At 40.1% G+C, this 15,098-nt stretch overlaps 1 long non-coding RNA gene across 1 annotated transcript; it reads right to left on the reverse strand.

Annotated features, from left to right (window-relative positions):
- Positions 1-3,186: 3,186 nt before the first annotated feature.
- On the reverse strand, positions 3,187-4,407 carry LOC106728188. The gene is made up of 3 exons (XR_001364459.1): positions 4,366-4,407; positions 3,528-3,613; positions 3,187-3,251 (listed from the first exon to the last, which is right to left on the reverse strand). It is a non-coding gene; the product is annotated as an uncharacterized LOC106728188 (long non-coding RNA).
- Positions 4,408-15,098: the final 10,691 nt, after the last annotated feature.

The following is a 15,098-nucleotide window of genomic DNA, read 5'->3' on the forward strand; positions in this document are numbered from 1 at the left end:
AATAAAGATTTTTAAAATATATATATTTTTTATTGATTTTTTACAGAGAGGAAGGGAGAGAGAGAGTTAGAAACATCGATGAGAGAGAAACATCACATCGATCAGCTGCCTCCTGCACACCTCCTACTGGGGATGTGCCCGCAACCAAGGTACATGCCCTTGACCGGAATCAAACCTGGGACCTTTCAGTCCGCAGGCCGACGCTCTAACCACTGAGCCAAACTGGTTACGGCAATAAAGATTTTTAACAGCCAAAAATCACCCTTTAATATTTCTACTTACAAACCACGCTGAACGGTCAACCAGATTCTCTAACACTAACCTGTTCAGCTAACAGACACTCTATTTATTCATATTTCTATACCACTTGGTTAAAGCAAAAGAGAGTTCTTTGTATCATATATCAGAAATGGATTGTCCATTAATTAGTCCATTAGAGCTTGGTCTTCTGATCCTCTCATAGCTAAGCTACCCACATAACATTGCATTTTACAGTTTGATAAATCTTTTTAAAGATGAGTTCTTCTGGGGCTGGGGCATGGAGAGAAGAGACTTAAGAAGCTACTCTCAGACCTTAGCCACCTGTGGCTGTCCTGACTCATGTACCAGAAAGACATTACTGAGTAAAAATGCCACTGGCTGCCTGTGGAGGTTTCTGCCTATGGGTGACAAATGTTCTCTTTTCTACTATATATATATATATATATTTCAAAGGGAGAGGGATAGAGAATAGAGAGAGAGGAACATCAATGATGAGAGAGAATCATTGATCGGCTGCCTCCTGCACACCCCACACTGGGGATTGAACCCACAACCCAGGCATGTGCCCTGACCTGAAATCGAACCGTGACCTCCTAGTTCATAGGTTGATGTTCAACCACTGAGCCCCATCAGCTGGGCTAAAGAGTCAATTTTTAAAGATAGGCTTTATATATGTCCATATTCATAATGAACATATGTATGATCATTTATTCAAGCAAATATTTGAACACTTACAATGTGCAGGACGCTGTTCTAGGTCCTACGATAAAGTGATGGGCACCATGCCTGGTCCTTGTTCCCATGGAGTTTACATTTTTTGTGACAAATATCCTATATAATAAAACCCTAATATGCAAATTGACTGAACAGCAGAATGACCAGTGGAATGACCAGTTGCTATGATGTGCACTGACCGACTGGGGACAGCTCCTGGGTTGAGCATCTGCCCCCCGCCAGAGGGAGGTGACCAGTGGTGGCAATGGGGGAGGGAGGAGCAGGGCCAGCCAGCAGGCGGCGCCAGGCCACCAGCTAAGGTGGGTGCCCACCAGTCACCCCACAGATGGCCCTGATTGCCGGCCAGGCCTAGGGATCCTACCCTATATATTGGGAACAGTCTCTTAGATTTAAAAATTAAAACCTGGCAAGGCTACTCTAACACTGAAAAAACAGGATGATGCAGCCATGACATGCATGGACTCTGGCTTGCACATTTTGTGGTCAGCCCTGATTCATACACTTATAACTGTGTGACAAAGCCAATTACTTAACTTCTCTCTGCTTTAGTTTTTCTACCAATAAGATGGGGAAAATGGCACTACTGCCTCAGAAGGATCATGTTATGTACTACTTTTTATAATCAGGGCAAAAAAAATGAAGGTGCCCATACAACAGCAAGATGCCTTTCACCTGTATGAAAAGTATGGTCACTGGTGCATGCAGCGTCCCAGATTGTGAGAGGGATGTCTGACTGTCGGTTTAGGCCCGACATCCCCGGAGAGGTCCCGGATTGCGAAAGGATGCAGGCCGGGCTGAGGGACACCCATGCACCAGACCTCTAGTGTTCTCAATAAAGAGGGAAATGTTATGTATATTATTTTTTCATTGTTGTTAATCCTCACCTGAGGACATTTTTTTAAATATATTTTATTGATGTTTCACAGAGAGGAAGAGAAAGGGATAGAGAGTTAGAAACATCGATGAGAGAGAAACATTGATCAGCTGCTTCCTGCACACCCCCAACTGGGGATGTGACCGCAACCAAGGTACATGCCCTTGACCGGAATCAAACCTGGGACCTTTCAGTCCACAGGCCGACGCGCTATCCACCGAGCCAAACCGGTTAGGGCTGAGGACATTTTTTTTTAAAATATTTTTTATCGATTTCAGAGAGGAAGATGGAGAGAAATAGAAACATCAGTAATGAGAGAGAATCATTAGTTGGCTGCCTCCTGCATGCCCCACACTGGGGATTGAGCCCACAACCCAGGCATGTTCCTGACCTGCAATTGAACCATGACCTCCTGGTTCATAGGTCAATGCTCAACTAATGAGCCACACCAGCCAGGCCCGAGGACATTTTTTCCATTGATTTTTAGAGAGAGTGGAAGTGTGGGTGGGAGGGGAGAAAAAGAGAGATGGGGGAGAGAAAGAGAGAGAAATATCATTGTGAGAGAGACACATTGACACATTGATTGATTGGTTATCTCCTGCACAAGTCCCGACAGGGGTCAGGCATCAAACCTGCAACCCAAGTACATGCCCTTGACTGGGAATCAAACCTGAGACCTTTCAGTGTGCAGGCCGATCCTCTAACCTCTTAGCCACACCAGCCAGGACATTATGTATATTCTTATAACTAAGAAATATTAGTAAGGAATGTAATTTAATGTCCTAATTTTCTCCACCTCTGCTCCCTGTCCTTCCCCGAGCAAATAATCTCCTTTCTGCCTAACTCCCTCTAACACAGCAGTAGACATTTGAGGCAGAAACAAATTAAATATTCTTCAAGATGCTGTTGGAAATCCAAAATTTTGCAGAAGTCCTCGAAACTTAAAAAACAACAACAACCATCCCATCCAATAGTAATTGCTATAAACTTTATAAGTTGTTTTAGGGTTTTTTGTTTGTTTGTTTGTTTAAAATCAGAGAAATGGATGCTTGGAAAATTGGCTTCCAATAAATGTCTTTCATCAAGAAATTCACTCTTATCATCCTGCTGTCTTGCACTGGCTACCCACTGGGCACCCCCTGCCAGATGGTTTACACCATCCTCTGCTGAAGCTGAGAGACTTGAGACCTTGTGTTGAAATGGAGGAGAGAACCCTGAAGGCTGCCCGGGGTCAGTCTGGAAGTAGAAGAGAGTCGCCAGTGTGGGAGTTGGTAAGCTAGACATCACCAAGCCTGCTCCTGTGTGTCAGTGCCTTACCTGGCTTCAGTGAAACAGCTCTTCTCCTTCCACGTGAACAGGATGAGTCCGGAGCATCTTGTAGCTGGAAAGGAAGGGAGTGCTAAACAAACAAACAAACAAACAAACAAACCCCCACAATGACAGAGGTCATGTCAAAAGGACACAGAAGTTATATGAAAGAGCCCCCAATGGCCAAAGCTGGAACAAGTTAGGAAAAAAATAGTATTGGATTATAAACCAAGATATAAAAAAAATCCATGAGTCCATCCTGATATAAATACATGATTAAACAAATGAGGGAGAATAGAAAAATATTCTGTATAGAATAATTCCAAATAATTGATGTGGAATACCTCACCTTCAAGGGGATGGAGCATAATTCCCCACTTAATGCCGGTGGTCTTGATCCAACATCTAGAAGGGTTCAGGAATCTGGAGAAGGCGCTGTGTGTAAATTAATAAAGAGTCCAGAGACAAAACATAATTTTGAAAGGCATTTTGGGGAGTCAGAGAAGACTTAGCTAAAGGAACTAAGTTCTCCTTGTCTCAGGACCCCTTGCTATTTATTAACACAAATTGTCCTAAGGCAAAGTAGATATACATCAAAGGCCAGGGTTTAGTATACAGAATCCATTGTCAGATTGGAAGAATTGCCTACGGCTGTTCAGGTGTTTGGCCAGTAGGAGGCAATAACATGTAGATTAAGATGCCCTCAGCTTTCTGGCAGCAAGCAATCATTTTACGTTTCTTTTTCAGGTTTGGGGAAATGCCCTCAGCCATTTCCAGATGATTCAGCCCTGCTGACATGCTGGAATTGGCTTCTGGCACCCACTCCTTACGTTGGGCTGTGCATAGCGACTTCCTTCCAGAGTACTACATGGAAAGGGAAAAAAGAGTAACTTTACAGTAGTAGAAAATCTGACAAACACTACCTCAGCCTGGTGATCAAGGTCAACATCAACAGTGGTAAGTCATACTGATAGTATGCACCCTTGATATCATGTGATGAAAATGGCACTTCGCCTCTGTGCTTTTCCTCCCCCCAAAACCAGAATCCCAACCTAAGCAAGAGTAAAACAACAGATGAATTCTAGTTGAGGACCATTCTACAAAAGAGTACTCCTCAAACTGTGAAGGTCATCAAAACAAGGAAAACCTGAGAGGCTCACAGTGTAGAGGACCCTAAAGAGGCTTACCTGAAAACCACATGTACTGTGGTATCCTGAGTGGAATCCTGGAAAAGAAAAAGGACAGTAGGTAAAAATTGAGGCAGTCAGAATAAAATAAGAACTTTAACAATAATTTATCAATTAATTATAACAAACATACCACACATCACATTATTAAGACGTTAATAACAGGAACCTGGGTGCAGAACACAGGTGAACTCTGTACTATTTTCTCACTTATTTTGTAAATCTAAAACTGTTCTAAAAAATAAAGTCTATTTAAAGTACAAAATAAATATTCTATCTTCCTGGGTCCCATCGTTGTCAGCAGGATCCCATACACAAAAGAATAATAGAGCAGAGCCTTTCACTAGAAGGGCAAACATGACCTTGTCTATGAGTCTAAAACCTTGTTATATCCTGCATCCACATATGTTGGAAGGCATTTTCTTATATTGGATTTTAATCACATTAGTGCATTGAACCAAATTTAGCAAGATGAAATTTAATGGGATAAGTGTCCCATCCAAAGAACTCTGGGATTTAGCTGACACTGAGATTCGACAGTGTAATAGGATTACTCTCAGCAGCTCAGGAAGCAGACAGGAGCATGGCTAGACAAGAGGTGGCCATGGTCACAGGCCTTCCCAGTGAACTGCTATTGTCTTGATCGTCCTCCCTGATCGGCCATTCCTTGGTCTAGTCACCTCTTGGCCCGATATGATGTTGGCTTCATGCCCATTTTGTGTGTGGGTGTTTACCTCAACCTCGTTCCCAGGCTGACAGCCTTTGCTGGCAAAAAAAAGCCAAAGTAACTTTAGAGGACAGCAACAGGATTATATGTGAAGAGAGTAGCTAACATGTATTGAGTGATTACTCTATGCCAGGCATTATGCTAAATATCTTTCATATATGATCCTGTTTCATTCTCTGTCAAAAGATGTGGCCGCCGCTGAATGCCCGGAACAAGAAGCTGGAAGCGTTGCTAAGTGAGGGAAGGCTGTGCTTATAAGCAGCAGCGTCTCTGAGCAGAGCAAAGAGCTGCACTGACATAGGGTTTAGGCGAGCATGGAGTTCAGGGACTGCTGCTTTTTCAGATGTAAAGGTATCGGGGATGCATTGGTTGGTATTTAGCTCTGGAAACATAGTGATTTAAGTAAGACAGTTGTTGATAGGCTGCCCTTTAGAAGTATAGTGAGGCTACTGCTAATCAACTGTTTTTAAATGTGAGCCGCCACTGGTTGGCTTACTGGTTACTGTGGCAGGGTGTCGTTGATCAATCCAGGTGGGTTTAAACCTGATTCTGATTATCACTTGTTGCTAAAGCCAAAGAACTGGTTCTTTCCTTGGAGTAGAGTATCTTTTTATTATCACTTCCTGAAACCCTATAATGTAGTTACTATTATTATCCTCACGTAGAGATTTAAAGAAACTGAGATTGAATTAAGTAACTGGTTTAAGTCACAAATTAGTAATATGGGACTTAAATGTGGCTCTCTCTCTATACAAGCCTTTTTTCTTAAGCCCGAAATTATATGGGGCTAGTCGGCAAACTCATTAGTCAACAGAGCCAGTTATCAACAGTACAATGATTGAAATTTCTTTTGAGAGCCAAATTTTTAAAACTTAACCTATATAGGTAGGTACATTGTTATTAACTTAATTAGGGTACTCCTAAGGCTTAGGAAGAGCCACACTCAAGGGGCCAAAGAGCCACATGTGGCTCTCGAGCCGCAGTTTGCCGACCACGGGGCTAGGATAAGATGGGAATACTATTGCCCAACCTTGTACTTATCATACCTTGTGTATAGGTGAGGTATTAGTAACTTAGAACATATTCAGAAAACAATAAGGAGGTTGAAAAAATGAAAAATAATTTGTTGCTTTATGTTTTGGTTAGAGTTTGCCAGAGGAAGAGATATATAGGTAAATAGATAAAGAGAGAGAGAGAGAGAGAGAGAGAGAGAGAGAGAGAGATTTAAGGAATTGGCTCATACAATTGTGGGACCAATCAAGTTAGGAATCTGTAGGGAAGGCCCAACATTCTGGCGAAAGTTGATTTGCAGTCGTGAGTCCACATTCTGCAGGGGAGCAGGCTGAAAACTCAGGCAGCATTTCTTTGTTGCAGTCTTGAGGTAAAATTGTTTTTTCTTTGGACAACCTGTCTTTCCTCTTAAGGCCTTCAACTGATTGAATGAGGCCCATCCACTTAGCAGTGGTTCTCAACCTTCTGGCCCTTTAAATACAGTTCCTCATGTTGTGACCCAACCATAAAATTATTTTCATTGCTACTTCATAACTGTAATGTTGATACTGTTATGAATTGTAATGTAAATATCTGATATGCAGGATGGTCTTAGGCGACCCCTGTCAAAGGGTCGTTCGACCGCCAAAGGGGTCGCGACCCACAGGTTGAGAACCGCTGAGTTAAAGTAAAGTGAGTTCCTTACAGATGCAAGATAGCTGGTATGAGGCATACTGCAAGCCCCAAAGTTATTTAAAACTAATAATAAAAATAATATTTTTACAAAGTGATGGAACAGAACCACAAGGATTCTTTGACAATTGTTCTAGGAGAAAATCAAAACTCATGCAGATAATTGGGGGCCCTCCACGTTACAAATCCTGTATGATGAAATAAACTCATCTTCTTCAAAGCTAACTTCTAAGCACGGGAGGCATCTCCATGCTTTCTGATACTGTTATGAATTGTAATGTAAATATCTGATATGCAGGATGGTCTTAGGCGACCCCTGTGAAAGGGTCGTTCGACCGCCAAAGGGGTCGAGACCCACAGGTTGAGAACCGCTGACTTAATGGAAGGATAGAGGGTAATCTGCTGATTTAAATGTTTATTCCTATCTACAAATGCCTTCTCAAACTTCTAGAATAATGCTTGACCAAACAACTATAATGCGTGACCTAGCCATGTGACCTTATAAAATTAACCATTATACTTAATAAAGGTGAATTAAAGGGATCGGGGATATTTAGCTAGAAGGAAAGCCACAGATGGTTCATGATAAATATTTGCAGTAACCTTGTACAGAGATGGGGTTAAGTAGTATAATGTACAGTTTAGGGACATGGTCTTCAGACAAAACTGAAAATAGTGAGCATGAGAATGGATTTTGCAGAACTCACACAGCTATTTAGTGAGAGTGGGGGTTTGAACTCAGAGATTTTGTGCTCTGTGAAGATCAGGTAAGCAGTTCCTTTTGGAGACAGTTTAAAGACTATATTTCTTCCCCTCAGAGTACCTGAAATGTCTCCTTCTTATCCAGGGGTTCTAAATAACTTGAAAGACTTGCATGGAAACATGGGAAATATGTGCTTTACAATCTGAGATAAGTAGGAATGAAGGTGAACCAGAGAACAGGATGTTAAGAAGTTTCCTTAAAATCAACCCATTTAAGGTGCAAAGGAGAAGACTGGGAAAAATAACGCATCCAGTTAAACAAAAGCATTTTATTATCATAGAACCTTTTCCCTGGACCTTGGAATTCTTGAATCAAGCTAAGCCCTCTCAAAATGGGACTAGTACATCCTTAGGAGGAAGATACAAGGTGACACTCCAACACTTCAAATACCAACTTCCATCACACATCTCTTGTTTTGTATTCTTTCAGAATTTATTCAGGACAAAAGTTAAAAGTCAGGCTTACAAACTGCCTATCCATAAACACACAGCTTAGAATACTGACTTAATTTATTTTTACAAATTTTAACTAGCACAATTTAATATTAGACAAGATTATTCATTTAAAAATAAAATGTATTTTGTATGGAGAAGAACAGAGAACTAATAACATGCCAAGCTAATATATGTATGATTTTTTGTTTACCGTAGTAATCTGTAATTTTTACTCTGCTATCAGCTATTTGGTAGGTAATGACATTCTTCTACACTTTGCACTGCAGGTGGAAAATATTGAAGATATACCCATGATTGTCAGCTATGGCCAGGAGACCCGGGAGATTCAGTTCTCTGATGAGGACAAGTTGCCTTGAGTCTGTGAAATGTTATACCAGGCATTTGCTAAATTTGAAGGGAGTAGCAAGTGGTGACAGAATAACAAATGTTTTTCAGTGACCTGTAGCAGTTGTGCAAATGCCAGGAAAATAATTTCCAGGTGATTTCACAGGTATTTGTAATAGATCATAAATCAAAATGGTTGCTGGCTTCTATCATCATGTATTCCACCTTGAATTTCTAGAGTATCCCCTGGACTGTAAATATAAAAGTTGTTCTCAAAAATATAATTATGTCTACTTTCAATGATCCAGCAAAGAATAGACAGATCTAATTCGAACTCCCACAATTACCTCTTACTCTCTGAATGTACCCTGAGGTAAATTCTTAAGTAGAAATCAATTTTAAATTGTAGAAATGGAGCCGTAGCTGGTTTGGCTCAGTGGATAGAACGTTGGCCTACAGAATGAAGGGTCCCAGTTGAGTCTGGTCAAGGGCACATGGCTAGGTTGCAGGCTTGATCCCCAGTAGGGGGCGTGCAGGAGGCAGCCGATCAATGATTCTCTCTCATCATTGATGTTTCTATCTCTCTCTCTTCCTCTCCCTTCTCTCTGAAATCAAGAAAATATATATATTTTTAAGTGCAGAAATGGAGTAAGGGATGAATTCTCCATTTTTGTTAAACATTTGCTCTGGTAGGCTACCCCACTACACTGTAGGATTCAATAGACCGCAGAAATGCTTGTGACATGTTTTCTAAAAGTCTCACCCACAGCTTTTTTGGTCCCTAAGTAATTCTGGCACCATAACCCATTAGTGTCTACTCTCTATACTCACTCAATTGGCTGTGGACTCATAGACACTTCATTCCAGGTAGTACAGAAACTCCCCAGAAGATATATGTATCAGTCAGAGTTCTCCAGAGATACAGACTAAATAGGACACACACGCACAGATACTATAACATATATGTGTGTGCATATATGTATGTATTTGTGTTTATATATGTATAGTATATATATAAACACAATATATAAGATTTATTTTAAGGAATTGCCTCTGATAGTTGTAGGGACTGGTAAGTCTGCAATCTGCAGAGCAGGCTGGCAGAGTGGCAATTCAGCAGGATTTGATGCTGCAATCTTGAGGCAAAATTATTTTTTCCCTGAGAAACCTCAGTTTTTCCTCTTAAGGCCTTCAACTGATTAGAGGAGACCCACCCATAGTATGGAGGGTAAGCTCCTTTACTTAAAGCCAATGGGTTGTAAATGTTAATCACATCTACAAACTATTGTCATAGCACATCTAGGTTAGTGTTGACCAAACAACTGGGCGTCAGATTTAAACCCTCAGGTTCATTGGCTGAGGGCCCCCCAACATCTACCCTTACTGCACCGACTGCCTGAAATGCCTTTCCCTGAGATATTACATGGCTAGTTCTTCTGGTCATTTAGGTATCAGCTCAAATGTCATCCTCACAGGCGCTTTCCCTGGCCACTTATCTATGCTTGCTCAGCAACCCTTTCCACCCCATTTTCTCTTTCACAGTTCTCTGTTTTATTTTTGTTGTGGAAATTTTATTCACTTTGTGGAGAAAAACACATACATATTTATCTCCCCCACTAGAATGTAAGTTCTATTACAGCAGGTCCATGTCTATCATTACTTGTTCACATCAAAAGCAGTGTCTGGCATATAGTAGGCATTTAATAAATATTTGTACAATTAATAGACCCAATGAGGCAGGTAGCTCATTCTACTTTTATTTTATTTTATTTTAAATATATTTTTATTGATTTCAGAGAGGAAGGAAGAAGGAGAGAGAGAGAGAAACATCAATGATGAGAGAGAATCTCCCCACACTGGGGATGGAGCCTGCAACCCGGGCATGTGCCCTGACTGGGAATCAAACTGTGACCTCCTGGTTCATAGATCAATGCTCAACCACTGGGCCACACCAGCTGGGCACGGCTGATTCTATTTTTAAATAGCTCAAATTATGAGAAAGTTGTTACTATGCTAGGCTGAAATCATCCCTGTATGAAAGACCATCCATTTGTCCTAGATTTATCTTCTAGACCTCCCGGAATAATTATTTCTCATTCTATATCTGTAAACATTTGAATACAGTGTTCTTGTCTCCTATTAATCATTTGTTATCCAGGCTAAATACCTTTAGTGGTTTCCAGAGCCTACCCAACTTGGTATCCAATTGAAAGATCTCTACCCTAACGTGGGCCTGCCAGAGTGGAACGCATCATCCTGTGTGTTGTAACCAGCACAAGTAGCAAGACTGACACTTCCAAGACCTGAACACTATAAGTCTATTAATTTGATCTAACACATCATTATCATTTCTAAAAGTCATATCACACTTCTACACACACATAAATGTGCATGCTTATAGTGGCTAATCATTTACTAAACACCTGACCATGCTGAACAGAGACTTTATGGGATTAAAAAAGTGTATGTATCTATCCTCATAGCACATCTAGGTTAGTATTTCTCTCAAGAAGTCTAAAATCCAAGAAGAAAAAAACTATTATACATAATGAGAATTTTCAGCAAAGGAAGAAACTTTAAAGGGCATCTAGTTTCATCTTTTCAGTTTATGGAAAATGCAATGGGGCCCAGAGTAGCAAGTGATGAAATGATAATGAACAAGACAGGACACAATGTAATGGAGTGATTATCATGGGTGCAGACAATAAGAGCAATAGAAGAAATTCAGAGGGGGAAGAAAACCAGTGACACTTTGAGGTGCTGGTGAGAACCTCACAGAAGCGGCCTGAGTTTTTGGGTGTGGAGAGAATTTGGTAGGTAGAGAACAGAGATGGCATTTGGGAAAAGTGAACCCACTGAGAGGACACAAGATAGGACAGAGCCTGGTATGTTCTTGAGACAAACTCACAAGAATAAATGGCAATAAGTTATATAATATGTAGTTACTAAAATAATATTAAATAGCACTAGCCGGTTTGGCTCAGAGGATAGAGTGAAGGCCTGTGGACTGAAGGGTCCCAGGTTCGATTCCAGTCAAGGGCACATGCCCGGGTTATAGACATGCAGGAAGAATGCAGGAGGCAGCCGATCAATGATTCTCTCTCATAAAATAATAATAAATAGACTTTGTAAATGTAAAACTACAGTTTTACAGAAAGCATACAGACAAAGGTGAGCTCTTAACAGACACCAGATAATTTATGGATAATGCTCATGTAAGTATCAAGAACATGCTGTGACTAGTAATAACTAACCAGACATCAAAAGGATGCATATATCACCATGCTATTTATAAGCTATTTTTCTTCCAAAGTCCTCTGAGTACTTCCAAAGTATTAAAGTCTAGAAATAGTCCAATGAACATAGTAGAAAAAATATCAGTGTTTAGAAAAGAAGGAACTGATTCATGAAAAAGAATATGAATTCTCTAAGTTTTCTTCTGACCTGTTCTCTATATTTGTCATAGCATGATTTGAAGAAAACAAAAAAGGAAGAGAGAGAAAGAAGGAAAGAAAAAAGGAAGAAAAGAGGGAAGAAAAAAAGGAAACCTATCATTAAAATTCTGTATTTCTAGAGGTGTTCCTTGCACAACATTGTGAATGTATTAAAAGCCACTGAATTGTTCACTTCCAATAGTTAAATTTATATTATGTAAATCCCACCTCAATTTAAAAAATCTTATTACAATTTAAAAAATCTTATTACAATTTTAAAAATCTTATTACAATTTTAAAAATCTTATTAGTTTGGAGGAAGTATTATAATAATATAGAAATAGCAATACCTGAAAAGTCCCTTCTTCTTGGTTTATAAAAACATTTGCTTTTACTCTTTGGTTTCAGATGATTCACAAGCTACACTGATCTCGACTTTAAGGTGGAGCAGTGTAACCCTGGCTGGTTGACTAAGTCAGTTGGAGCATCATCTGTACACCAAAAACCAAAAATAGTTGAGGGTTTGATTCTCGGTCAGAACACATACCTAGGTTGTGGGTTCGATCTGATTAATGTTTGCACATGTGCTAAAAAATCAATAAAAGACATAGCCTCAGGTGAGTATTAAAAGAAGAAGGAGGAGGAGAGGAGGGGAAGGGAAGAGGGAGAGGGAGGGGGAGGGGAGGGGAAGGGAAGGGGGAGAGGGAGAGGGAGAGGGAGAGGGAGAGGGAGAAAGGTGGAGTCATTCAACAAATGTGTTTGGAGCTTCTACTGTGTACTAGACCCTGTCTAGGCACTGGACATAGAGCAGAGAACAACCAACTCAAGTCCCTGCCCTCATTGAGTTTACATTCTAGTTATGGAGATTGACAACACACAAGACCTCAATGAGGACATATATAGTATGGCATATAGTGATAAGTGCTAAGAAAGAAAATAAAGAAGACAAAAGGAATTGGCAAGCATATGTTGCAAGGTGGTGTTCAAATTTAGAGAGTCACTAAGAATGTGGCCTTTGGGTAACAATCCAAAGAAAATGCCAGCGCTGGCCATGTGGCTACATGGTGTAAGAGTATTCCAGGCAGAGGGTACATCAAATGTTCAGCATGTTTGGAAGATCCAGTTTCTGTAGCTGAGTAAGTGAGGGGAGATGAGTGGACAAAAGGGAGGGCCTTGTAAGTCTTAATAAGCACTATGCCTTTTATTGGAGTGACACAGGAAAACATTGGAGGGTTTTGAGCAAAAGGTTTTGATTTGATGTGTGTGTGTTATAACAGAATCACTCTGGTTTGTTGGAAATAGACTGAGGAAGGGTAAATGTGGAAGTGGGGAGGCTAGTTAGAAAGTTATTACAATAATGCACATGATATATGATGGCAGCTTGAACCAGAGTTGTGAGCAGCAGGGATGGTGAGACATGGTCAAGTTCAGGATATTATAAAGGCAAATTTATGGGTTCTGTTAATGTGGAGAATAAGAGAAAGAAGATTCAAGAATGACACACCAGCCGAAACCGGTTTGGCTCAGTGGATAGAGCGTCGGCCTGCGGACTGAAAGGTCCCAGGTTCGATTCCGGTCAAGGGCATATAACTGGGTTGCGGGCACATCCCCAGTAGGAGATGTGCAGGAGACAGCTGATCGATGTTTCTCTCTCATCGATGTTTCTAACTCTCTATCTCTCTCCCTTCTCTCTGTAAAAAATCAATAAAATATATTAAAAAAAAAAGAATGACACACCAAATATTTGATCTGACAGCTGAAATCATGGAGTTGCCATCAACTGAGATGGGGAAGGCTGAGGAGAAGCACTTTGGGAAAGTGGAGGAAGAAGAGAGTATTAAGAGCTCAGTTTTTAACATGTTAAGTTCAAATTATTAGATTTCTAAGTGAAGTGTTGAGTAGGCAATTGGATTTATGAGTTTAGGATAGAGACACAGACTTGAAGATACAAATTTGGAAATTATCATATAATATTTGGCATTTGCAGATTGTAAAATGCTATTCAAATATAAAGTATCTTACCTAGTAATTATTCATGCATATAACACAGCAACAACCATTGGCTTACTAACAACTCTAGAACACCAAAGATACTTAAAAAATATATCCTTAATAGTACACAATTGTTTTTAGAAAATAGGACATATGCAAGTGTTAACTTTTTCTTATTCTACTCCTTAACTATTTTATTGCTGATCTTAAATACTAAGAAGTTCAGAGGTTCTTAACTAATTTTACTAGGCTTACAAGGTATTATCAAGTTGGAAGTTCTGAGAAGGCCCTGTAATGACATCTTCTTCGAGAATGCTTATCTTCCTTGAAATAGAAAAGCTTGAATGTGAAATGCACAGTCTTAAAGAAGCATGAAGCTGCTAGGTCAGCCATCGTCTTGATAACAATCAAGTACTGAATGATATTTGGCCAATCTTTGATAAGAAATATGCTGGTAGTTTAAAAATATACATACTAGTACTTTTGAACATTCCATCCTGTTAGGAGAATTTAAAGTAGCCTCTATTAAGATTAACCATTGAAAATTTGATATTTTGAGGATGAAACAATTTGTGGGAAACATACGGATAGGGGTTTATAGGGAGGAATCCCAAGAATAATGATTTTATTAAGCCACTGCAAATCTTTTTTTTTTAAATATATTTTATTGATTTTTTACAGAGAGGAAGGGAGAGAGATAGAGAGTTAGAAACATCGATGAGAGAGAAACATTGATCAGCTGCCTCCTGCACACTCCCCACTGGAGATGTGCCCACAACCAAGGTACATGCCCTTGACCGGAATCGAACCTGGGACCCTTCAGTCCGCAGGCTGACACTCTATCCACTGAGCCAAACCGGTTACGGCAATCCACTGCAAATCTTGACGTTATATTGAAAATCAGAATATATGTTTTATCATTTAGCTGTTACATATCTGCATATCAATCCATGAAGATACAAATAGAAATATTTGGGGTCATAAAATCCAATATATTTCTGAAATATCTTGGGTATCGACACAAAAGTAAATTCTTAAATTTCTGGTTCTGGAAATGGTAGAGTGGCTTATACTGGACTAATGCTCCTTCAAGGTAACAGATATAAACTCTGGAGAAATATAAAGTTTAACCATCTAAAGGCCCTGGAAAAATCACCAAGTTAGCTAGAAATTGGAGGTGATTGGACCTTTGAGAGAAGGGTCCACACGACATGCAGCTGCTAGAACAGGAGCCTACCACTGTAGTGGCTGGCTTGTCAGAGTATGGAATCTGAGCTGTCAAAGTAGCTGGACACAGAGGGAAAATCTTGGAATAGAGGAAGCCACAGAGAGTAACCCCCAAAATCTGTGTATAA

This window comes from Myotis brandtii, unplaced genomic scaffold (genome assembly GCF_000412655.1).
Source record: "Myotis brandtii unplaced genomic scaffold, ASM41265v1 scaffold56, whole genome shotgun sequence".
In the NCBI taxonomy this organism is placed as follows: Eukaryota; Metazoa; Chordata; class Mammalia; order Chiroptera; family Vespertilionidae; genus Myotis; species Myotis brandtii.